The following is a 23,929-nucleotide window of genomic DNA, read 5'->3' as shown; positions in this document are numbered from 1 at the left end:
CACCCGGCACACAGGGGCCCCAAGCCTGATTTTTCCCCCCCAAACTGACTATAATCTAAATGCTAAATAATAACCCTTAACTTCTCATTATTGCCACCCTCACTATTGGAAAATCCCCAAAATCACAACAGTGACTTACAAATCATGAGAATTCTTTGTTTAAAAAATGTAATGTGGGTTCTCTATCTTTCCCTTCCGGTTTTCTGAACCAGGCAAGCTAGAAACTTACCTTTCTAGTGCAGCAAGAGCCCCAGAGAGCAGGAGCCCCCAGCGCCTGGGGCTGGCAGGCAGTGGGGTTCCTCACGGTTGTGTATTCCACACACTCTTTGATCTCACCCACCAAGCATCAAGTGTGATCTCCTCAGGCACTAGAACAGCCTTAACCTGGAGTCACAGACAGCCCCCTTGGGCACCCTGACTCTAGCTTGCCACCCAGGTGTAGTAGAAGCTGCTGTAACACACAAACTCTGTATGTCCTTTAGGTCTAACATTAGCCAAACACCCGGGATCCCTTGCTTATGCTTAGAAGGCGTGCCGTCTCCCTGAAGTCCAAGCAGCATCGGGGGTGTGGACAACAGTTTCTTCCTGACAAAGATTTTTATTCCATTCCCCCAGAGCTCAAGCTGATGGGGGCAAGTGTTTGTGCAGGTCTCTGCCTCCTCGTGGATGTGTGAGGGGGAGCAATCAACCAGGTCTTTTGTCCACGGATGATCCACAGTGGCCTGTCTGATGTCTCAGTCAGGGCCTTCTCTTGTTGGAAAGGAGATGACACGTCGTCTGGTAAACTAGCGTTTCACACTTGGTAATGCTTCTCTCCTGACTGTTGGCGGGGTGGCAGCAAGGGGGTTTACATCTTTAGTGCCAACGCTTATATATCACCTTACAACATGGGCTACGGCTATTATAGGTGAGAAGAATGCATGCAGCAACTCATGAGCTAGTCATAAACTCTAAATACATTTTTATGAATCTAATGCCTGTTTTAACAACAGTAACAAACAGGTGAGCAAGACTAGATTCCAGCCATGCATTTGACACTTTTCAGTAAGACCTAGGGGCCTGGGCGTGAGCTGGCACCTGGTCTGCCAGTGTCAGAAGATGATCTTCCCTCTCTTATCCCCAGGTGTCTGTACTGGGAGCAGTACTGTTCAACTTATTCATAAATGATCTGGGGAAAGGGGTAAACAGTGAGGTGGCAAAATTTGCAGATGATACAAAATTGCTCAAGATAGTTAAGTCCCAGGCAGACTGCGAAGAGCCACAAAGAGATCTGACAAAACTGGGTGACGGGACAACCAAATGGCAGATGAACATCGGTGCTGTTAAGTGCAAAGTAATGCACGTTGGAAAACATAATCCCAACTATCCCTCTAAAACGATGGGGTCTAAATTAGCTGTTACCACTCGAGAAAGAGATCTGGGAGTCGTTGTGGATACTTCTCTGAAAACATCCACTCAATGTGCAGTGGAGTGTTGGGAATCATTAAGAAAGGGATAGGTAAGAAGATAGAAACTATCATATCGCCTCAATATCAATCCATGGTACGCCCACATCTTGAATACTCCGTGCTGATGCAGTCGCCCCAATCTCAAAAAAGATCTATTGGAATGGGAAAGATTCCAAAAAGGACAACAAAGATGATGAGGGGATATGGACCAGCTTCCGTCTAAGAAGGGATTAATAAGATTGGGACTTTTCATCTTGGAAAAGAGATGACTAAAGAGGGATACGACGGAGGTCTATAAAACCATGACCGGTGTGGAGAAAGTAAATAAGGAAGAGTTATTTACTCCTTCTCATAACACATGAACTAGGGGGTCACCCAATGAAATTAATAGGCAGCAGGTTTAAAATAAACAAAAGGAAGTATTTCTTCACGCATCACACAGTCAATCTGTGGAACTCTTTGCCAGAGGATGTAGAGTAAGTAAATAAGAAAGAAAAAAAAGCTGTGGCTCTTCAGTGGCAGCTCAACCACACTGCTTCTTCTGCGGCAGTTCAGCAGTGAGTCCTCCCTCCCTTCCTCTTTGGTTGACATTTGGCAGCAGCTCAAGGAGTAAAACAGGGAATGGGGGACCTGCCGCTGAATATCCACTAAAGACCCAGACGTGCTGTCCCGATACCGGACGGGCCGTCCATTTGAATTGGCTGCTCCAGGCACCTGCTTGCCACGCTGGTGCCTGGAGCCAGCCCTGCTCCCATGACAGGCAGGGGTTGGTGCAGAGCATGGCAGGGCAGGGAGATGACATCTCCTCTAATAACGGGGCCCTTTCACAGCAAGGGCAGCACCTCCCCGCAGTAGCACAGAGCCACCTACTCCTCCTGCTTTCTCCTGACACCAGCACCACCCTTCCCGGCACCGCCTCATGGCAGCATCTGCTTCCAGACTTGTACCAGAAATGGGAAGTCTGGGCAGGGTCTGGCAGCAGCTGTCAGAAAATGGAAGCAGGAGACATGACCACTCCCGTTGTGCTGTGGGGTCCGTCCGGGCTGGTGGGAGTTGGAGGCAGTGGACATTACCAATGCCATGGTGCTGTAGGGTTTTCAGGTGGGGTGCCCCCCCGCGGGTTGGGCTCCAGGGGAGGTTTGGCATCTTAAGGGACTGTGGGGGGAGGCCTTGGAGGAGGTTTGAAGACCAACAGTGATGGGGAAGTTGGACACTGGCCAGAATACCAGAGAGACAAGGCAGGTGAGGTGATACCTGTTACTGGACCAGCTTTGGAGTCACACAGAGTCTTCTTCATGAAGGGGAAAGGTGGTCAGAGCATCACAGTTCAATAGCAGGTGGAGTGCTCTGCCCCGAACACCAGACTTTCCCCTATTTCCTGGTACAGGGGGGCTGTTCCAACTGTCCTGTAAACAGCCCACCATGTAACCCAGAGATGGCTGCATCTCACTCTTGGCTGCATCACCTCCTAACCGCGTCTCTCTCCCCCTTCGGGTGACCCTGCAGCACTCAGCAAACATCCAAAGGATCATAGGGCACTTTGAGCACTGGGCAGGCAGGGGCCAGGCTCCCAGCCCTCCCTCCAGAGAATGGGACCCAGCACTCCCTACTTTTTACAGGGATTAAAAAGGGGCAAAGGAGGGCAAATCAGAGGAGTGGGTGGCCAGGGTCTGAGCAGGGGGTGGAAATTGACTGGTCGGGGGGTCAAGCAGCTGGAGGCAGAGTTAGGAGAGGGACTGAAGGCAAAGTCAGGGAGTGGGGAAGGAACCGGAGTTAAGCCCGGAGGGAGGTGCTGCCAGAGGGTTAAACCCTGGCACAGGCAGGGGCAGAGGGGTAACAGTTATCCCAGTGGGCTGAGACTCCAGTGTTTGCAAACATGGGTGGGGGGAGCAGAGGGCTTTTTTATTTCCCCTCCCACAGGCAGCACCTCTCAGCATGGGATTACCAGGGCTGGGCTCTTAAAGGCACAGGGATCCCATTGCCTAGACACTGCAGCTCCTCTCTGATGTAACCTACTCAGGTGCTGCAGTAGGAGACAATTCAGTGAAACTGGGCATTCCCTATACGCCTCCCCAATGGGGGGGCTGTGCACCCCCTTCCCCGAATTTCCCCAACACTCCCTCCCTCAGTGGTCAGGTAGTTACATGCAGCTTTGCCAATATTGTCATTGGTTGCAAATTTGAATGGAAATTGAAACGTTAACACACTTTAAAAGCAGATACAACGTATGAAAACTACTTGTACCTGAGAAAGTAAAATAGGTTTGGAAAGTCTGGACAAAGCCGGGTTTCCTCACCCAGCTGTTGTGTTTGCTGACAATGTGGGTGCATTGGCTTCGGCCGTGTTGACCAACCTTAGAATTTCAAATGATAATTTGTAAGCGAGGTGTGAATGAGCTCTCCCCTGACAGCTACTGATGACCAGGGTTGGGAAGAGGCTTTGGGACCAGACTGTATTTACATGAACTCACCTACTCTGCCGAGGTATCCAGCGGACAGAGCTGGGCTACCTCTGCTCTAGGTGCACGGAGGAGGGAAGGTGTGTGGGGCTCCAGCCTGGGACTCTTCCTCCCTCCTGCCAAGCCCTGACTATTAATCCCAGCCCTGGCACTCGTTTCTTCACGTGCCATGTGGACCAGAGGAAAAGTGTGGTAGGAAGCACAAGGGCCAAGCTTGTGAACATCAGGTGCAGCAGCAAGAATCCCAACTATCAGGGTAGCAAGTTCTAGAGCCCTAACCCATTGTGGCCATCCCAGCCAAAGACCTGGCTCTAGGAGGTGTGAGTCACCCAGCAGGAGGGGAAAGATTCACTCTTACACAGCTGGAGACAGGGAAGTTGAGCTCTGGGGCGTTACCATAAGCATCGGTAGCTAGTTTGTAGAAATTTTGGTTGTGCCCAGAACCCGCCCCCCAACTCTGCCCCCCAAACTCCACCCCCACCTACCTAAGGCTCTGGGCTGGGATTTAGAGGGGAGGTCTGGGCTTCAGATTCTGGGCTGGGGATTAGGGTGCAGGAGGGGTGCAAGGTTCAGGCTTTAGGATGGAGTTTTGGTGCTAGGGTGCAGGCTCTGGCAGGGTTGTAGGAAGGGGTGAGAGGTGCAGGCTCTGGGGGTGGGAAGGAGTGGGTGGGAAGGGGTGCACCCTCTGGGAGGGAGCATAGGGCTGAGGATGAGGGATTCATGATGCAGGAGGGGGCTCAGGACAGGGGCAGAGTATCAGGGTTCAGAGGGATCTCAGGGTTGGGGGTGTTGGAGAGGCTCAGGGCAGCCTGCACTAGGACTCTGGGGCAGCAGTTCTGCCCAGAATCTCTCTACTCCAGCAGCAGGAGCAGGCAGGCCCATGCTGCTTTTTGTCAGGCAGGGGGAGGGTTGCCAGGCAGGGGCCAGGGCCCAGGGGAAGAGACCCAGCTCCAAATATTGCTGGAGCAGGGCCCCCAGCCCTGAATATTCCTGGAGCCCGAGCAGCACAAATGTATATAACCTGCTGCCTATAACCACAAGCCAACACAAGATCCCACTGAGATTTGAACTCAGATTACAGGATTCAGAGTCCTGAGTGCTGCCCATTACACCATGGGACCATCTTAGGCTGCCTTCTCTGCACATCGGTGACCATCATGGGGCTGGCTTGTGTAAGGGGGCTCTTGGCCCTTTACTAAAACTTAGTGTGTGTGTGTGGGGAGGGTTGGTTGGCTAGTTCCCAGCACCAATAGAAGGGGGAAGGATCAATGGGAAATCAGGACCCTGAGACTGACAGTCCCCAGGGACAATGGGGAGAGGCCAAAGCTCCAAAGTAGCCGCACTGACAGGCCAGGCAGTGTAATGAGAGAGTCACCAGGCCAGGGGGTCCCATCCTCCATGTGAGGTGGAACTGCCTGGGCGAGAGTGGGGCAGAGCTAAGGAGAGAGCAGGAGCCCGAGAAGAGCCGGGGAGCAGAGCTGTGCAGGTGTAGTGCCAGAAACTGCTGCATGTAGGAATTTGCAACCTGTAGCAGTTACTGATACCTGAAGTTGTTCTTATTTGCTGACTTGTCCTAATTGGCTAAAACTTGACAGTGGTTTCTCTAGCAAAGGCCAGTCCCTGGCCCCTTGGTCCAGACTTCCTCCTTCATATCAGGCTAGGGTGACCAGATGTCAAGATGAAATATTGAGATGTGGGGGGCGGAGCAAAACAAAATAAGCCGGAGGGCCCCCCTGCCGCCAAGCGGAAGTGGTACAACCCCATCTCCAACCAATTCTCGTCTCCAATCTCTGCTACACCCCCAGCACCCCCATCCTCTCACTCCTGGGCCCAGCCTGGGCTCCGAGCTCTGCAGCTGAGCCATGATCCGGTCCCCTCCTGCAGCTCCCGGGCAAGGGGTGAATCAGACAGCTCCTGGCAGGAGCGTGTCCGCCCCACGTGTGTCTCCACCCCCCGCCCACCTGGGCCTGCCTGCTCCGCGCTGCCCCCAGCCCCACTGCGCTGCCCCGCAGGCTGCAGGGCTGGAGCAGCTTCTGTGCTGCGCTCCTGGCCATGGCCATGGCCTGTGTGCAAACCTGTGGGGGAGGGGCGCTGCCTTCCCTCTCCAGGTCTGCAAGGGGAATGTGAAGTGGCCGTTCCTGCGGGGGTGGGGCACTGGGTTCCCTCCCAGCTCTGAGAGGGAACTGGGACACAGTCTTTCCTGCGGGGGCGGGGCACTAGGTTCCCTTCCCAGCTCCGCCAGAGGACTGAGGAGTGGCCATTCGTGCGGGCGCGGGGCTTCCCTCCCCAGCTCTGGCAGGGGCCTGGGGAGTGGCGGTTCCAGCAAGGGCGGGGCACTAGCTTCGCTCCCCAGCTTTGGATGGGGACTGGGGAGTGGCCGTTCAAGTGAGGACGGGGCACTGGCCTCCCTCCCCAGCTCTGGGAGAGGTGTGTGGTCTGGCTGCTCTAGCAGGGGCGGGGGGCTGGCTTCCCTCCCCAGCTCTGAGAGGGGCGTGGGATGTAGCTTCTCAAGCGGGGGCAGGGCGCTGGCTTCCCTCTCCAGGTGTGGGACTGGCCTGGGGAGTGGCGGTTCGAGTGGGGGCAGGCAGCGAGCTTCTTGCTTAGTCACAGCCTCTGAGCCAGCGTGAGCCCCCTCTCCGGTGTGCAGGGGGGGTGGGGAGCATCTCTCCCTCCCACTCAGCCCCAGGGGGCTGGTTACAGGTAGGCAGGTATCCTGAGCCCAGCAGCCCCTCCCCCCTGCCAGCCACGTCATTTGCATTTTCACAGATCATTTCCGTCTTACCCAATTGGTTCCCTGGGTTTGAATTCAAATCCTCGGCCGTTACAGGAGCAGGGCCTGGATCCTGTCCCAAAGAGACACAGTCACCCCCCAACAGGGCCTCCCAGCCAATATCCTGGAGAACCTCAACGACCAGCCAGCCAGACCCCTCCAGGGTCTGCACACGGATCCAGGCCATATGCAGGACGGGGGGCTTCACCCTGAGGACCTTCACCCAGGTCCCACAGCCCCTCAGCATCTGCGGCTGCACCACCACAGTTCTCCCTGTCCCAGGGTCTTGCCACCCCATGCATGTTTCCCCACTGACCCTTGGGCAGCCCCCCATGTCTCTCTGCTCCACCATCCCCAGTCCATGCTGGTGCTGCTTCTCCTGCAGCTTTTCCTCAGGCTCTTGCTCTCACGATCCTCTTGCACTCTCAGGCTCTGCTCCCATCCCATATGTCTTCGGTCCCCTGATGGGGAACCTGATCGTGAAAACCATCATCTGTTTGGAGACCAGACTCTCGGGGATGTCTGGCTGCTGCTCCAGCTGCTCCCAGCTACATTTGTAGCCCCATCTGGGTCAGGAATCTGCTCCTCAGACGTGTCCTTCTCTTCCCACTCATGATTAACTGTGCCTTGGTGAACTTCCCCGTGTGTAACCCTCTTTGTACACAGGATCACAATGTCCTTCTCAAGGAGATGGTGATAGGCCATCACCTCACCCTTCCCAAGTGGCTCTGGACTCACAGGCCTGTGTGCTCTTGGCTCCCCCATGGTTTCCAGGAAGAACCCCTGGTGTGCCAGCCCTCCTCGTGGTCACCACCTCTTTGCCAGGGTCGAGCTGCAGACTCCTCCGCCCCTCGGACTGCTCCTGCCACCCCCAGGGGAACCCTGCTACTGCAAAAATCCTCTCTCCCAGGGCAGAGCGGCAAGCTCTTCCACCCTGAGACTGCTGGCTGCAGTCCTCAGGGGGACCCTGTTACTCTAACAGTCCTTCTCGCTGGTCACACACTCCCAGAGGTTAACTGCTCCCTGAAACCATCCCTCTCTGAGCCTTCAGCACGCCTGGTTCTCATTATCCCTCCTTTGTTTTACTGCTCCCCAGTCACTTACTGCAAGCAGCGCCATTCACGGGGTGCAGTACATCCCACCTCTGCCACCAGTTGTCACGGAGACAATGGGCGATGCCCTGGAACTGCTCCCCACAAAACCAGTCAGGACTTTGAGGAGCCTCCTCTCCCTTGGATCTGAAGTTTTTAGGGCAAGAGGCTCACAAGTCTTTACCTCCTGGGTCTCTCCTTGGAGCATTCAGCATCCTCTGACCCTCCGTGTGCTTCCCACAGCAAGTCCACCCAGGCAGGGTCCATTCTGGGGGGGTATCAAGGTTTTTTCCCCTCTTTGAACTTTACCCGTCCAAAAAGTGGGGACCTGCATGATCACTTTTAATCTTTATTACCAGCTTAAATTTGGTACGCTGCCACCAGCCAAAAATATGGTGTTTGGCACACTTCCTGTTCCCTCAAAACCTTCCCTGGGGAATCCAAGACTCAAACCCCTTGGATCTGAACACAAGGAGAAATTAGCCTTCCCTCCCCTCTTTTTCCCCCGAGACATTCCCCTCCCTGGGTTACCCTGAGAGGCTACACTGATCCAAACTCCTTGGATCTTAAAACAAAGAGGAATTAACCTTCCCCCCGTCCTTTACGCCCCTTTACGCTCTGGTGCGTTCAGACTCAATCCCCTTGGGTCTTAAAACAAGGGAAAAAATCAATCAGGTTCTTAAAATAGAAAGCTTTTAATTAAAGAAAGAAAAGGTAAAAATTATCTCTGTAAAATCAGGATGGAAAATGTTTTACAGGGTATTCAGATTTAAATAGCCTAGAGGGACCTCCCCGCCTCGCTTAGCCTGAGATTCAAAGTTACAGCAAACAGAGGTAAAAATCCTTCCAGCAAAAGACACATTTACAAGTAAAGAAAACAAATATAAGATTGATCCACGTTTCCTGGCTGTACTTATTACTTTGAAACACGAATGACTGATTCAGAAAGATTGGAGAAAACCTGGTTGCACGTCTGGTCCCTCTTAGCCCCAAGAGCGAACAAAGAACAAAACAAAGAGCACAACAAAGACTTCCCTCCACCAAGATTTGAAAGTATCTTCTCCCCAGATTGGTCCTCTGGTCGGGTGTCAGCCAGGTTCACTGAGCTTCTTAACCCTTTACAGGTAAAAGAGACATTAACCCTTAACCATCTGTTTATGACAGGAGGGAAGCCAGCGCCCCACCCCCGCTGGAACTGCCCCTCCCCTGTATCCTCCCAGAGTTGGGTCGGGAACCCAGCGCCCCTCCCCCTCTCGAACGGCCACTCCCCTGTCCCCTCCCAGAGCTGGCGAGGGAACACACCACCCCACCCCCGCTGGAACGGCCACTCCCGAGTCCCCTGACACAGCTAAGGAGGGAAGGCAGCGCCCCACCCCCGCAGGAACGGCCGCTACCTAGTACCCTCGCAGAGCTGGGGAGGGAACCCAGAGCACAGACTCCGCAGGAATGGCCACTCCCCAGCCCCCTGGCAGAGCTGAGGAGGGAACACAGCGCCACGCCCCCTTAGGAAAGGACACTCCCCAGTCCCCTGGCAGAGCTGGGAAGGGAACCCAAAGCCTCGCCCCCGCAGGAACGGCCGCTTCCCGGTCCCCTCGCAGAGCTGGGGAAGGAAGGCAGTGCCCCGCCCCAGCAGGAACAGCTGCTCTCCAGTCCTCTAGCAGAGTCTGAGAGGGAAGGCAGCGCCCTGCCCCCGCAGGAATGGCCGCTCCCCAGTTTCCTCGCAGAGCCGGGGAGGGGAGGCAACGCCCCGCCCCCGGAAGGAACGGTCGCTCCCCATTCCTCTCCGAGAACTGGGGAGGGAACCCAGCACCCCACCCCCGCAGGAAAAACAACGTCCAAGTCCCCTTGCAGAGCTGGAAGGGGAACTCAGCACCCCGCCCCCGCTGGATCGGCCGCTCCCCAGTCCCCTGGCAGAGCTGGGGAGGGAAGAAAGCCCCCCTCCCCTGTAGGAACGGCCGCTCCCCATTCTCCTCGCAGAGCTGGAGAGGGAAGGCAGCGCCCCACCCCCGCAGGAACGGCCGCTACCCAGTGTTGGCGTCACTAAGCATAAATCTAAGCCTTAGTGAACCAAAGCTCCTCCATGTTGAACTCTACCTGATCTAGAAAGCTAGGAGCTGTGAAATGAAATGTGTAACAGTAAGTTATCAGTTGCAGCACAGCTAAAACCAGTCTAAAGCAGTGGTGATAAGAACTGTGCAACTTTAGCAGAAGGACAAGGTAACTTGCAGAAGCAAAACTTACTAACAAGCTGCCGCGGCCAAGATCACCTAATGCACCTGCGCTTACGTAATTGCTGCAGGGGAGGAAGGAGGAGGAGGAGGGTGGGGGAAGAAAGAAGAAAGAGAAAAAAAACTTATAAAAAGGGAAAAGCTGCTTGTGTAGTGGTGCATGATTTGAGGCGTTCGTCTCCTTGCACCGCTTTGAGATCCCAATAAACTTTGCTTGCTTCTCCACCCTGGTGTGTGTTCATTGGCGCTTCGCACTCTGGGCAACGAACCACTGTTGCTTGCCCCGGGCACCTTCTGTGTCGGCAACAGAAGGCATCACCCCGACCCCCGCTGGAACAGCCGCTCCCCAGTCCCCCCACAGAGCTGGGGAGGGAACCCAGTGCCCGGCCCCCGCAGGAACAGCTGCTCTCCAGTTTCCTCGCAGAGCCGGGGAGGGGAGGCAGCGCTCCTCCCCTCCTGGAAAGGCCACTACCCAGTCCCCTCACAGTGTCGGGGAGGGAACCCAGCACCCCGCCCCTGCTGGAACAGCCTCTACCCAGTCCCTTCACAGAGCTGAGGAGGGAAGACAGCGACCTAGCACCACTCCTGTCTCAGAGTGTGGAGAAATCCGGTCCTGCACCCCTCTTCCTGGACTCCCAGTGACTCTCAGCCAGCCAGTAAAGCAGAAGGATATTTGACACAGGAATGGAGGTTACAGCATAGCTTGGAGGCACAACCAGGACCACTCAATCTAGTTCTTCTGGGTGTTCAGGATACTTGGATCCCAGCTTGGGATACCCTGAATTCCAACCACCCAGCCCAAAACAGAAACTGAACTGCCCTTCCTCCAGCCGGCTGATTCCTTTGTCCAGCTTCCTGGGCAAAGGTGCTGACACCCTCTCCCCGTACCTGGTTCAAGATACAGGCTTAAAAATTCTGTCCCTCACTAATATCCTCCCCAGCTCTCCCATCCCCACACACAGACAGTCCCTACTGCATCAAATCTCTCCCCCCTTCGAGTCTGAACTGAGCGGGGTAACTCTGACCAGTGACCTGGGGAATTTCAGGGCCCCGCTTTCTGGGACATCACGTCCGCTATCAGTTGGCACTTCCCTTCACGTGGACGATGTCCATGCCATAGCCCTGCAGGAGCAGGCTCCACTTCAGGAGCTTGGCGTTGGCTCCTTTCATCTGGTGCAGCCAAGTCAGGGGAGAGTGGTCGGTGTACACAGTGAAGTGTCACCCAAAGACATATGACTCTGGTTTCTTAAGGGCCCACACCATGGCCAGGCATTCCTTCTTGATGGCCGCGTAGTTCTGCTCCCGCGGTAGCAACTTCTTGCTCAGGTACACGATGGGGTGTCTCTCCCCCTTTTCATCCTCCTGCATTAACACCGCCTCCAGTCCTATGTCTGAGGCGTCGGTGAACACCATAAAGGGCTTGTCGAAATCTGGGTTTGCCAGAAATGGGTCACTAACTAGAGACTTCTTCAGCACCCGGAGAGCCTGCTGGCACTGCTCGGTCCAGACCAGCTTGTCTGGCTTCCCCTTCTTGCACAGCTCAATGATGGGGGCGGCTATGACTCAAAAGTGGGGCACGAGCCTTTGATAGTACCTCACCATCCTAATAAAGACCTGGACCTGGTTTTTGGTTTGGGGAGCAGGCCAGTCTCTGATCACCTCCACATTGGCTGGTTCCGGCTTTAGGCAGCCGCTCCCCACCCGATGGCCCAGATAAGATACTTCAGCCATCCCCACCTTGCACTTCTCAGCCTTTACGGTTAACCGAGCCTCCTGCAGTTGGTCCAGCACTTGTTTAACCTGGGACACGTGGGCCTCTCAGGTCCGGCTAAAGATGCAGATGTTGTCAATATACATCACGGCATAATGCTCCATCCCCCTCAGTAGTTGATCCCACAGGCGCTGGAAGGTGGCTGGCACTCCCTTGAGGCCGAAGGACAGGGTCAGAAACTCATAGAGCCCCAGAGGGGTGATAAAGGCCGATTTCAGCCTGGCATCTGCGTCTAGTGGCACTTGCCAGTAGCTCTTTGTAAGATCCTCGGAGGTGAGGTACAGAGCGCCTCCCAGCTTCTCTAGGAGCTCATTAGGCCTGGGCATGGGGTAGGCAACAGATACGATGATGGCATTGAGCTTTCGATAGTCCACACAGAACCGGATCGACCCATCCCTTTTGGGGACCAGCACCACTGGAGAGGCTCAAGGCCTGGAAGACGGCTGGATCACCCCCAAAGGCAGCATGTCCCTGACCTCTCTTTCTAGGTCCTGGGCAGTTTTCCCGGTGATCCAAAAAGGGGATCATCTTATAGGAGGATGTGACCCGGTCTCCACCCAGTGGACAATCAAATTAGTGCGTCTAGGTTGGTTGGAAAACAGCTGTCGGTATAGAGATGCAGCACCCCTGTGATCTCAGCATGCTGGGCCGGGGTCAGCTGATCAGAGAGGGGAATTGCCTCCCGCGGGGAACCAGCTTTTGTCCCAGGAAATAGATCCATTAAAGCATCATCTCCCTGCTCCTCCCATTGTCCACACACAGCCAACACCACATTCCCCCTGTCATAATATGGCTTCATCATATTCACATGGTACACCCGGCAGTGGTGTGCCAGTTCGACAGCTCCACCACATAGTTTATCTCATTTAGTTGCTTGACAACCTTGAAGGGTCCTTCCCAGGGTCCTGAAGTCTGTTCTCACTCATGGGGATGAGAACCATCACCGGATCCCCGGTGGCGAAGGCGCGGGCCCGCACCGTGCGGTCATATCAGACCTTCTGCTTCCTCTGGGCTCGGGCCATATTCTCCCTGGCCAGGCCCATGAGCTCGGCAAGTCTTTCCCGGAAGGTCAGGACATACTCCACCACTGACTCCTCATCAGGAGTGGCCTTCCCCTCCCATTCATCTCTCATCAGGTCCAGGGGCCTCCTTATCTGCCTTCCATATAACAGTTCGAAAGGCAAAAACCCAGTAGATTCCTGGGGTACCTCCCTATATGCAAACAGCAGGTGAGGTGAGTACTTGTCCCACTCCTGCAGATGCTGGTTCATAAATGTTTTTAGCATCATCTTTAGCATCTCGTTGAATCTTTCCACCAGCCCGTTGGACTTGGGGTGATACGCTGAGGCCCAGCTGTGCCGGATCCAACATTTCTCCCACAAGCACCGGAGCAGGGTTGACATGAAGTTGGACCCCTGGTCCGTTAAGACTTCCTTGCGGAACCCGACCCGGCTGAAAATGGTCAGCAGCACATCTGCCACAGTGTCTGCTTTGATAGAGGACAAGGCCACCGCCTCGAGGTAGCGAGTGGCGAAATCTACCACCAGAATGAGGGATTTTTCTGCAACTCAGCCTGGAACTCAGCAGCTGAGACAGGGATGGAGACATGCTCTCTCTCTAGCTAGCTTGTTCTGAGGCCGCAGCTTTTCTGAGCCGTGTCCCTGGACGTTCTCCTTGGGACGGGATTCTCCCTATTACCTCTTTGGGAGGTCCCAGGATGAGACTCTCTGCATCGCTGGGGGCCTGTTCCTTTGGGACTCCTCCCTACCACCTCCCGACCGCATCTTCACAAACTCATCGACCAGCCGCCCTGTATATTGCGGGTCCTCTGGTTTTTGGTCCCTCAACCACAGCCTCAGGTCGGATGGGTACTGCTCATACAGTTGCTCCAGTCCTAGCAGTTTAACCAGGTCCTCCTTCGTCTGTGCCCCACTGGCCCACTTGCTGGTATATCCCTCCATTTGTACGACTAGTAGCAGATATGAGACCTCAGGGGTTTTATACTGACCCCGGAAACTCTCGGCACATCTCAGGAGTCAGCCCGAACTCGCGCAGCAGGGCCTGTTTGAATAGTTGGTAGTTCCCTTTCTCAGCATCTCCCAATTGGTGGTACAATGCCATGGCCTTGGGGTCCTGTAAGGGAGTGAGAACTTGGAGCCTGTCCCCAGGATCTACCTGGTGCAGCTCGCAGGCCATCTCAAAGGCAACCAGGAAGTCAACCATGTCCTCCTGCTCCTTACGCTGAGCCAGAATGCACCTACCAAAGCTCTGCGCAGTCCTGGACCCCCCTCACTCCTTGCAGTTGGGGGCCCCTCTGTTCCTCAGCCGAGCCCGTTCTAGCTCATACTGACGCTGTTATTCTTCATATTCGCTCTTTCTCACTTTTTCCTCCTGTTCTCGCTGTCTTTGTCTCTCTTCATGTTCTCTCTGTCGTTCACGATCCTCCAGCTCTCTCAGTTTTAGATCTCTCTCCCATTCCAGCCGCTTCTGCTCCCCGGATGCCGAACGTCGCCGGGACGATCCCCTGCTGGTGGGTGAGCTTTGCCAGGAGGATCCTCTGCTGGCTAGGGATGTCACGGTGCCCTTGGTATTCGCTGGGCTCCTCCTGACCCTTCCCCTTGGGATAGGAAGGGGGGGTCTCGGGAAGCCCTCAGCCGCCGGCTGACCACTCCCAGTGGGACAGACAGTGGTGTCTGCGCTGTATGTATCAGGCTGCTTCCCTCAGAGACAGTGATCAGTTCATTCAAGTGATCTCCTTCCTCCAGCCGGGCAATCAGCTGGTCTTCTGTGAGCCTCCCTCTGTGCAGCCCCCTCTGCTTGCACAGCCCAACCAGGTCGCACTTAAGCCACTTGGCATACATCTTCCTGCTGGCCACTCCCAGGCCGGGGTGCTCACTGCTCCCCACGGTTTCCAGGGAGACCCCTAGTGCACCAGCCCTTCTTGAGGTCACCGCCCATCTGCCAGGGTTGATCCGCAGACTCCTTCATCCCTGGGACCACTCACTGCAATCCTCCAGGGGACCCTGTTACTGCAAAAGTCCTTCTCTCTGGTCACACACTCCCAGGGCTTAATCACCCCTACAATCGTCCCTTAGTTTTACTGCTCCCCAGTCACTTACTGCAGGAAGCGTCATCCATGGGGTGCAGTAGATCCCGCTCCTGCCACCAGTTGTCACAGAGTGTGGGGGAGTCCGGTCCGGCACCTCTCTTCCTGGGACTCACAGTGACTCTCAGCCAGCCAGTAAAACAGAAGGTTTATTGGACATCAGGAAAGTAGGTGACAGCAGAGCTTGTAGGCACGACCAGGACCCCTCAATCTGGTCCTTCTGGGGGTTCAGAGCGTTTTGCCCCCAGCTTGGGATTCCCTGAATTCCAACCACCCAGCCGTAAAACTGAAACTGCCCAAACCCTCTCTAGTCAGCTCTCTGCCTTTGTCCACCTTCTTGGGCCAAGGTGTTGAACTCCCGTCGCCCCTGCATCGCTCAGGTTACAGGCTCAGGTCCTGTCCCTCACCTAAAGTCACTCCCGGCTCTCCCATCCCCCACACAGACAGTTCATACTCCATCACAAGGGGCACCAGTAGAGCAGGGGGAATCCCAGGGGGCTGCGAGTCGGGAGTGATGGGCATCAGCAGACCTGTGAGTCTGGAGGTCAGGACTGGGATAGCAGGGGCTGCAGGTCAGAAGTGAGGGGTACAGGTAGCGCAGTGACTGGGGAGCCTAGCGGGGAGCAAAGGGGGCTGCAGGTCGGGAGTGAGGGTCACCAGCAGAGCTGGAAGGAGCCCAGGGGACTACGGGTAGGGAGTGAGGGGCAGCAGCAGAGCTGAGAGTCTGGAGGTCAGGACTGGGATAGCAGGGGCTGTGGATCTGGAGTGGGGGTACAGGCAGCGCAGTGACTGGGGAGCTCAGCGGAGAGCTCAGGGTGCTGTGACTCGGGAGTGAGGGGCACTGGTAGAGCTGGAGGGAGCCCAGGGATGGCAGGTCGGGAGTGAGGGGCACCAGCAGAGCTGGGGGAAGCCCAGGGTGCTGCGGATTGTGAGTGATGGGCACCGCTAGAGCTGGGGGAATCCCAGGGGGCTGTGGGTCGGGAGTAATGGGCAGGAGCAGAGCTGTGAGTCTGGAGTACAGGACTGGGACAGGAAGGGCTGTGGGTCAGGAATGAGGGGCATCGGCAGCACAGTGACACGGGAGCTCAGCGGGGAGCCCAGGAGGCTGTGGTTCAGGAATGAGAGGAACCGATAGAGCTGGAGGGAGCCTAGGGGGCTGCGGGTCGGGAGTGAGGGGCACTGTCAGAGCTGGGGCAACCCCAGGGGACTGTGGTTTGGGAGTGAGGGGCACCGGTAGAGCTGGGGGAAGCCCAGGGGGATGCGGGTCAGGAGTGAGGGGCACCAGCAGAGCTGTGAGTCTGGAGGTCAGGACTGGGATACCAGGGACTGCGGGTAGAGAGTGAGGGGCACCGGCAGCGCAGGGACCGGTGAGCTCAAGGGGGAGCCTAGAGGGCTGTGGGTTGGGAGTGAGGGGCACCGTCAGAGCTGAAGGGAGCCCAAGGGGCTGCGGGTCGGGAGTGAGGGGCTCCGTTAGAGCTGGAGGGAGCTCAGGGTGCTGCAGTTCGGGAGTGAGGGGCACCGCTAGAGCTGGGGGAAGTCCAGGGGGCTGCGGGTCAGGAGTGAGGGGCACCATCAGAGCTGTGAGTCTGGAGGTCAGGACTGACATTGCAGGGCCTGCAGGTCAGGAGTGAGGGGCACCGGTAGAGCTGGAGGGACCCCGGGGGCTGCAGGTCGGGAGTGAGTGGCACCAGCAGAGCTGTGAGTCTGGATGTCATGATTGGGACAGGAGGGGCTGCGAGTCGGGAGTTAGGGGCACCAGCAGCGCAGTGACTGGGACGCTCATCGGGGAGCTCAGGGGGCTGCGGGACTGCAGTGAGAGGCACCATCAGAGTTGGAGGGAGCCCAGGGGGATGCGAGTCAGGAGTGAGGGGCACCATCAGCACAGTGACTGGGGAGCACAGCCGGGAGCCCAGGGGGCTGTGGGTGGGGAGTGATGGGCACCGATAGAGTTGGGGGAAGCCTAGGGGGCTGCGGGTCGGTAGTGAAGCGCATCAGCAGAGTTGTGAGTCTGGAGATTAGGACTGGAATAGCAGGGGCTGCGGGTTGGGAGTGAGGGTAAGCACTAGAGCTGGGGGGGCCCAGAGAGCTGCGGGTTGGAAGTGAGGGGTACCGGCAGAGTTGTGAGTCTGGAGGTCAGGACTGGGATAGGAGGGGCTGCTGGTCGAGAGAGAGGGGCTCTGAAAGTGGGTGACTTAGGAGCTCAGCGGGGAGTCCAGTGGGCTGCAGGTCGGGAGTGAGGTGCATCAGCAGATCTATGAGTCCTGATGTCAGGACTGGAACAGCAGGGGCTGTGGGTCGGGAGTGAGGGGCACCATCAGAGCTGCAGGGAGCCCAGGGGCTGCGGGTCAGGAGTGAGGGGCACTGGTAGACCTGGGAGAAGCCCAGGGGACTGCGGATCTGGATTGAGGGCCACCAGCAGAACTGAGAGTCAGCAGGTCAGGAATGGGATAGCAGGGGCTGCGAGTTGGAAGTAAAGGGCTGCGGATGGAGAGTGAGGGGCTCCGGCAGCGCAGTGACTGGGGAGTTATGCAGGTAGCCCAGGAGGCTGCGCGTTGGGAGTGAGCGACACCAGCAGATCTGTGAGTCTGGAGGTCAGTAATGGAATAGCAGAGGCTGTGGGTCAGGTGTGAGGGGCACTGCTAGAGCTAGGGGGGAACCAGGGAGCTGCGGGTCGGGAGTGAGGGGCACCATCAGAGCTGTGAGTCTGGAGGTCAGGACTGGGATAACAGGGGCTGCGAGTCAGGTGTGAGGGGCACTGGCAGAGCTGGAAGGTGCCCAGGGGGCTGCGGGTCGGGAGTGAGGGGCACCGCTACTGCTAGGGTGAACCCAGGGGGCTGTGGGTTGGGAGTATGGGGTACCAGCAGAGCTGTGAGTCTGGAGGTCACGATTGGGATACCAGGTGCAGCAGGTCGGGAGTGAGGGGCATGGGCAGCGCATGGAGGTCAGTGGGGAACCCAGAGGGCTGTGGGTTGGGAGTGAGGGTCACCAGCAGAGCTGTGAGTCTGGAGGTCAGGACTGGGATATCATCCAAACTGATGGTAAGTGATACCCAGGTGAGCCCATGGCCAGTCCATCCTGCTCCACCCACAGCCCGGCTGGGAGCCAGGACTCCTGGTTCTTATCCCCACTCTGGGAGGGCAGTGCAGTCTGGTGGTTAGAGGAGCGGATGCTGGGAGCCAGGCATGGGCTGTGACTAGAAGGGGCCTAGGGAGGCACCTGGCCCATGCTCCACTCAGAGGCCCTGATCCCACTCGTCCTCTCCCCCCCAAGGCCCCATCCTCTTTCTGCCCTGTCCCAAGTTCCCATCCGCCCACATGGAGCCACAGGGAGATGGGCAGGGGTGCAAACATCAGGGAGGCAGGTGGGGGCCTTGGGGTAGGGGGCGAAAGGGCACAAGTGGCAGGGCCTTGGGGGAAGAGAAGTGAGAGGCAGGCAGAGGGGGTCAGGGGAGTGGAACAAAGGGGGCCTGAGGGTGGAGTGTGGGCGGGGCTGAAGGGGGAGTGTGGGCGGGGCTTCGGCAGGAGGAGGCTGAGTGGGAGCGGGCCTTGGGGCAGGGCTGCAGTCCAGGACCGCCCAGCCCCCCCAAATGGAGGAGTCCCAAGCTGTGCATGGAGCCAGGACTCCTGGGTTCTGTTCCTGGCTCTCCCACAGACTCCCAATCGGAGCTGGCGCAGGCCATATCGCCCTCCCTGGTGCCTCAGTTTCCCCATGTGTGAGACAGGTACCAGTGTGAGTGGATGCAAAACTGTGGAGAATCTACTCCCTTCTCCTGGTGGCTCCTTGTAGCCCTCAGTAAGCAGCCAACTGCTCCAGACCCTGGATCCCGTATGGGCAGACCGGGGCTGAGGGCTAGATCTGGGCAATGGAAAGAAGAAATCCACCCTTATCCAACCCCACCGTGGGATACATGGCAGGGAGGCTGGTGTTGGAGCGGGCAGGGCGTCCTACAGCCCTCACAGGGGAGAAGGGGGGCGATTCCCCAGCTTGCGGGGCTGGGTGCACTGTGGGATTGTGATCTCATCCCAGCGGGGCTGGAGATGGAGCACGGCCTGCTGGGAGCTGACGTCTCCTCTGTATGTGGGAGGGTGACACTGAGCTAAATTGTGGGACCTCTGCCCCCCCCCCCCCCGGACAAGGGAGGTTCCTCAGCCTTGTCCGCTCTTCTCTCTTTTATCAGGATCTGCCCAAGAAGCTGGGCCAGCCCAGCCCCCACCTACCTCAATGCCAGCAGCTTCCAATTCTGGGGAGCGGAGTGGTCGGGGAGGGGGTGCCTCTCAAGCCCACCACAGGTAGCAGGGGCTGGGACATTAGGGGGGCAAGGACTGTGATGGGGGGAGGTGGGGTTGGAGAGATGTCAGGGGGTGAAGCTGGGACTCAGCAGGGAATGGGGTAAGCTGCAGGGGGAAAGTGTAGAGAGGGGGATGTGACAGGGGTGGGAGCTGGGGGGAGGAGGGGACACAGCCGGGGGGAGGACTGGGAAGACCGTAGGGGGGCCTGCTCAGAGGCAGCAGCATGGTGGGGACAGGGTGGGAGCTGGGGGGGACACAGCTGGGGGAGGGACTGGGAAGACCGTAGGGGGGCCTGCTCAGAGGCAGCAGCATGGTGGGGACAGGGTGGGAGCTGGGGGGGACACAGCTGGGGGAGGGACTGGCCATGCCGTAGGGGGGGCTGCTCAGAGGCAGAAGAATGTGGGGGCAGGGCAGGAGCTGGGGGGTGGGGACACAGCCGGGGGGAGGACTGGTCAAACCGTGGCGGGCGGGGGCTGCTCAGAGGCAATAAGATGGGAGGAGGCAGGATGGGAGCTGGGGGGGAGGGGACACAGCCGGGGGGGAGGGACTGGGCAGACCTTTGGTAGGGCTGGTCAGAGGCAGTAGCAGGGGGGGAGGCAGGGCGGGAGCTGGGGGGAAGGACACAGCCAGAGGGAGGGACTGGGCAGACCGTAGGGGGGCTGCTTAGAGGCAGTAGCTTGGGGGGGCAGGGCGCAAGCTGGGGAGGGGACACAGCCGAGGGGAGGGACTGGTCAAACCGTAGGGGGGGGCTGCTCAAAGGCAGTAGCATGCGGGGGAGGCAGGGTGGGAGCTGAGGGGGAGGGGACACAGCCGGGGGGAGGGACTGGGCAGACCGTAGGGGGGGCTGTTCACAGTCAGTAGCATAGGGGTGTTGGTGTCACCAAAGCTAGCGGCTGTGAAATGAAATGTGTAACAGTAAGTTATCAGTTGCAGCACAGCTAAAACTGATCTAAAGCAGTGGTGATAAGGCCTGTGCACCTTTAGCAGAAGGACAAGATAACTTACAGAAGGAAAACTTACTAACGAGCTGCCGTGGCCAAGATTACATAATGCACCTGTGCTTACATAACTGCTAGAGGGGGAGGAACGAGAAGGGGGAGGGAAAGAAAGAAGAAAGAGAAAAAAATCATAACAAGGGTCAAGCCGCTTGTGTAGTGGTGCATGATTTGAGGCGTTCGTCTCCTTGCACCGCTTTGAGATCTCAAATAAACTTTGCTTGCTTCTCCACCCGGGTGTGTGTTCTTTGGGGCTTCGCACTCTGGGCACGAACCACTGTTGCTTGCCTCGGGCACCTTCTGTGTTGGCAACAGAAGGCAGCGCCCTGCCTCCCGCAGGAACGGCTGCTCCCCAGTCCCCTCGCAGAGCCAGGGAGGAAACCCAGCGCCCCTCCCCCGCAGGAACAACGGCTCCCCAGTCGCATCGCGGAGCCGGGCAGTGAAGGCAGCTCTCCGCCCCTGCTGGAACGGCCGACCCCTCATCCTCTCGCAGGGCTGGGGAGGGAAACCAGCGCCCTGCCCCGCCGGAACAGCCGCTCCCCCATCCTCTCACAGGGCTGGGGAGGGAAGGCAGCACCCCGCCCCCACTGGAACGGCCGCTGCCCAGTCCCCACGCAGAGCCGGAGAGAGTCCAGCACCCAGCCCCCGCAAGAAAGGCTGTTCCCCAGTCCCCTTGCAGAGCCGGGAAGGGAACCCAGCGCCCCGCCCCCGCTGGAACGGCGGCTTCCCAGTCCCCTCGCAGAGCCGGGGAGGGAACCCAACGCCCTGACCGGGTAGGAACGGCCGCTGCCCAGTCTCCCAGTAGAGCTGGGGAGGGAATCGAGTGCCCGCCCCTGGTGGAAAGGCCGCTCTCTAGTTCCCTGGGAGAGCTGGGGAGCAAAGGCTACGCCCCACCCTCCAGGAATGGCCGCTCCCCATTTCCCTCGCAGATCCGGGGAGGGAACCCAGCATCCCGCCCCCACTGGACCAGCCGCTCCACAGTCCCCTGTCAGAGCTGGGGAGGGAATCCAGCACCCCGCCCCTGCTGGCACGACTACTCCCCAGTCCGCTGGCAGAGATGGGAGGGGAACCGAGCTCCCCTCCTCCACTGGAATGGGAGCTCCCGAGTCCATTGGCAGAGCTGGGGAGGGAACCCAGAGCCCTTCTCCGGCTGCAATGGCCACACCCCAGTACCCTCCCAGAGCTGGGGAGAGAAGGCAGCACCCCGCCGCCACTGGAACAGTCTCTCCCCATTCCCCTGTGGAGCCGGGGAGAGAATGTAGCGCCCCGCCCCGCTGGAACGGTCTCTCCGCATTCCCCCTGCAGAGCCGGGGATGGAAGGTAGCGCCCCGCCCCGCTGGAGAGGCGGCTCCACAGTCCTCTAGGAAAGATGGTGCGGGAACTCAGTGCCCAGTCCATTGGCAGAGGTGGGGAGCTAACCCAGTGCCCTGCTCGGCTCGAACAGCCACTGTCCAGTCCCATCGCAGAGCCGGGGAGGGAAGGCAGCGCCCAGCCCACATAGGAATGAACGGTCCCCACTGCCCTGGAAGAGCTGGGGAGAGAATGCAGATCCCCGTGGCAGCAGGAATGGCCGCTCCCCAGTCCCCTCGCAGAGCTGGGAAGGGAAGGCAGTGCTCCCTCCCCACAGAAACTGCCGCTTCCCACTCAACTCGGAGAGCTGGAAGGGAACCCAGCGCCCCGCCCCTGCTGGAATGGCCATTCTCCAGTCCTCTCACAGAGCTTGGGAGGGAACCCAGCGCCCCGCCCCTGCAGGAACGGCTGCTCCCCAGTCCCCTCAAAGAGCTGGGGAGGGAAAGCAGTGACCCGCCCACGCTGGAATAGCGGACACACATTCCCCTCGCAGAGGTGGGGAGGGCAGGCAGCACTAAGCCCCCGCAGGAACGGCCGCTCCCCAGGCCCCGCCCAGAGCTGGGGAAGGAAGCCAATGCCCCTCCCAAACTCGAACCGCCATCCCCCAGGATCCTACCAGAGCTGCAGAGGGAAGCCAGCGCCCCGCCCCCACTCGAATCGCCACTCCCCACTCCCCTCCAAGAGCTGGGGAGGGATCCCAGCCCCCCACCCCTGCTTCAACTGTGTCTCTTCAGGCCCCTCCCAGAGCTGGGGAGGGAAGTCAGCGCCCTGCCCCCACTCTTACCGCAACTCCCTAGGCCCCTCCCAACCATTGGCGTGATCTGCAGAGGGATCCCTCCCTGGCGAAGCTGAGGGAAGTTGCTGGCCACAGCTCTGCAAACCCCCTTGGGGGAGGCTGCAGGGACAGAGTCCTGTGGGAGAAGGGATTCCTCTACCGGGAATGGGCTCCCCAACGGGAAGTAAAACTGGGGGGAATTGGGAGGCAGCTGGTGATGCCCCAGGAATCCACAGGGCTCTTCCCTTTCGAGCTGCTGGACGGAAGGAGAGTGAGGGGACCCCTGAACCTGGAAGGGGAGGATTGGGAGGAGAAGGGGGAAGACCCCCTAGTGGATCTCTTCCCTGAGGTGGGACCCAATCTCCCCGTCAGGTGCTCCCTGTTCAGAGTCACTGGGAAAGCAGTCCAGAACCTGGAGAGAGAGGTCAAGGACCTGCTGGCTTTAGATGTGATCCCGCCGTTCAACAGCCCATGGGCCTCACCCGTGGGTCTGATCCCCAGGGGAGACAGGATGATCTGGTTTAGTGGGGACTATCAAAAGCTTAAAGCCATCAGTGTCCAATGCCTACCCCATCCCTAGGCCTGGGGAGATTCTAGAGAAGCTGAGGGGAATGGAGAACATGGCCCTGGCATACAATGACATGTGTGTCTTTAACCAGACCTGGGAGGAACAGGTGTCCCAGGTGAAGAGGGGGCTGGGCTGCCTCAAGGAGGCAGGACTGACGGTAAAAGCTGAAAAGTGTAAGGTGAGGATTGCAGAGGTGTTGAATCTGGCCCAATAGGTGCAGAGTGGCTGCCCAAACCCAAAGCTGGCCAAAAGCCAAGATGGGGGGCTCTTAACCAAGAAAGCCCAAATCGCAGCACAGAGTGCTGGGAAAAGACCCAATCCCAGTTTGAACCCCAGGGGTATTGGGGTGGCAAAAGGGTTCGGGCTGCATAATCCTTCCCACATGCGGCCTGTCAGAGCCATCAAGCACACCCGACCTAAGACATCCCCCCTGCTGATCACCGCCCCTTGCAAAGACCCACCAGCCAGCACCTCTCAGACCCCCCCGCTCATTCCTTCCCCCTGCAGAGACCCCCCAGCTAGTGACTCTCAGAGCCCCCCGCTCATCCCCTCCCCCTTCAGAGACTTCACAGACAGCGCCTCTTAGACCCCTGCCCCCCGGCACCTTCCCGCAAACTCTTGTGTCTCGCACCCTGCCCCTCATGTCCCGCTCCTCCCTGGTCCACCTCGACCCCCCACCCCATCTGCGTCCAAGTGCCCCCCACCCCACATCCCGCCCCCCGTCCCTGTGACCTGCCCCCTGCCTGGGTCTGACCTGCCCCCTTGCCCCGTGACTTGCCCCTACCCAGGGTCAAACCGCCCCCCCGCACCCACATCCCGCCCCTTCAGGTCCAACCACCCCGCATCCCACAACCCCAGATCCAACCAGCCCCTGTGTCCCGCCCCCCCTCCCATGTGATCGTCCCCCATCCCCCCTGTCCTGCTCCACACTCCCTTCATGTACCTTCTGTCCCAGACTCACAGATCGTGCCCACCCATGGCCCCGTGTGGTCTGTGGGAGGTGCCCCTTTCAGTGCGACAGCCGTTCTCGGGGGTCCACTCTCACTCTGGGTCAGGCCCATCACCTCCTGGAGCCGCATC

The 23,929-nt window shown here is 58.3% G+C and overlaps 1 long non-coding RNA gene and 1 other non-coding gene across 2 annotated transcripts in view; one reads left to right on the top strand and one right to left on the bottom strand.

Moving 5' to 3' along the window:
- LOC127041003 (uncharacterized) overlaps positions 1 to 23,929 on the top strand; it is a 192,378-nt gene that overhangs the window by 137,106 nt on the left and 31,343 nt on the right. The gene's annotated exons all lie outside the window — the stretch shown is intronic.
- On the bottom strand, positions 4,956 to 5,027 carry TRNAQ-CUG (transfer RNA glutamine (anticodon CUG)). The gene has a single exon. It is a non-coding gene; the product is annotated as a tRNA-Gln (tRNA).

The sequence above is a fragment of the Gopherus flavomarginatus genome (assembly GCF_025201925.1).
Source record: "Gopherus flavomarginatus isolate rGopFla2 chromosome 13 unlocalized genomic scaffold, rGopFla2.mat.asm SUPER_13_unloc_1, whole genome shotgun sequence".
In the NCBI taxonomy this organism is placed as follows: Eukaryota; Metazoa; Chordata; order Testudines; family Testudinidae; genus Gopherus; species Gopherus flavomarginatus.
This window is presented reverse-complemented; position numbering and strand designations above follow the sequence as displayed.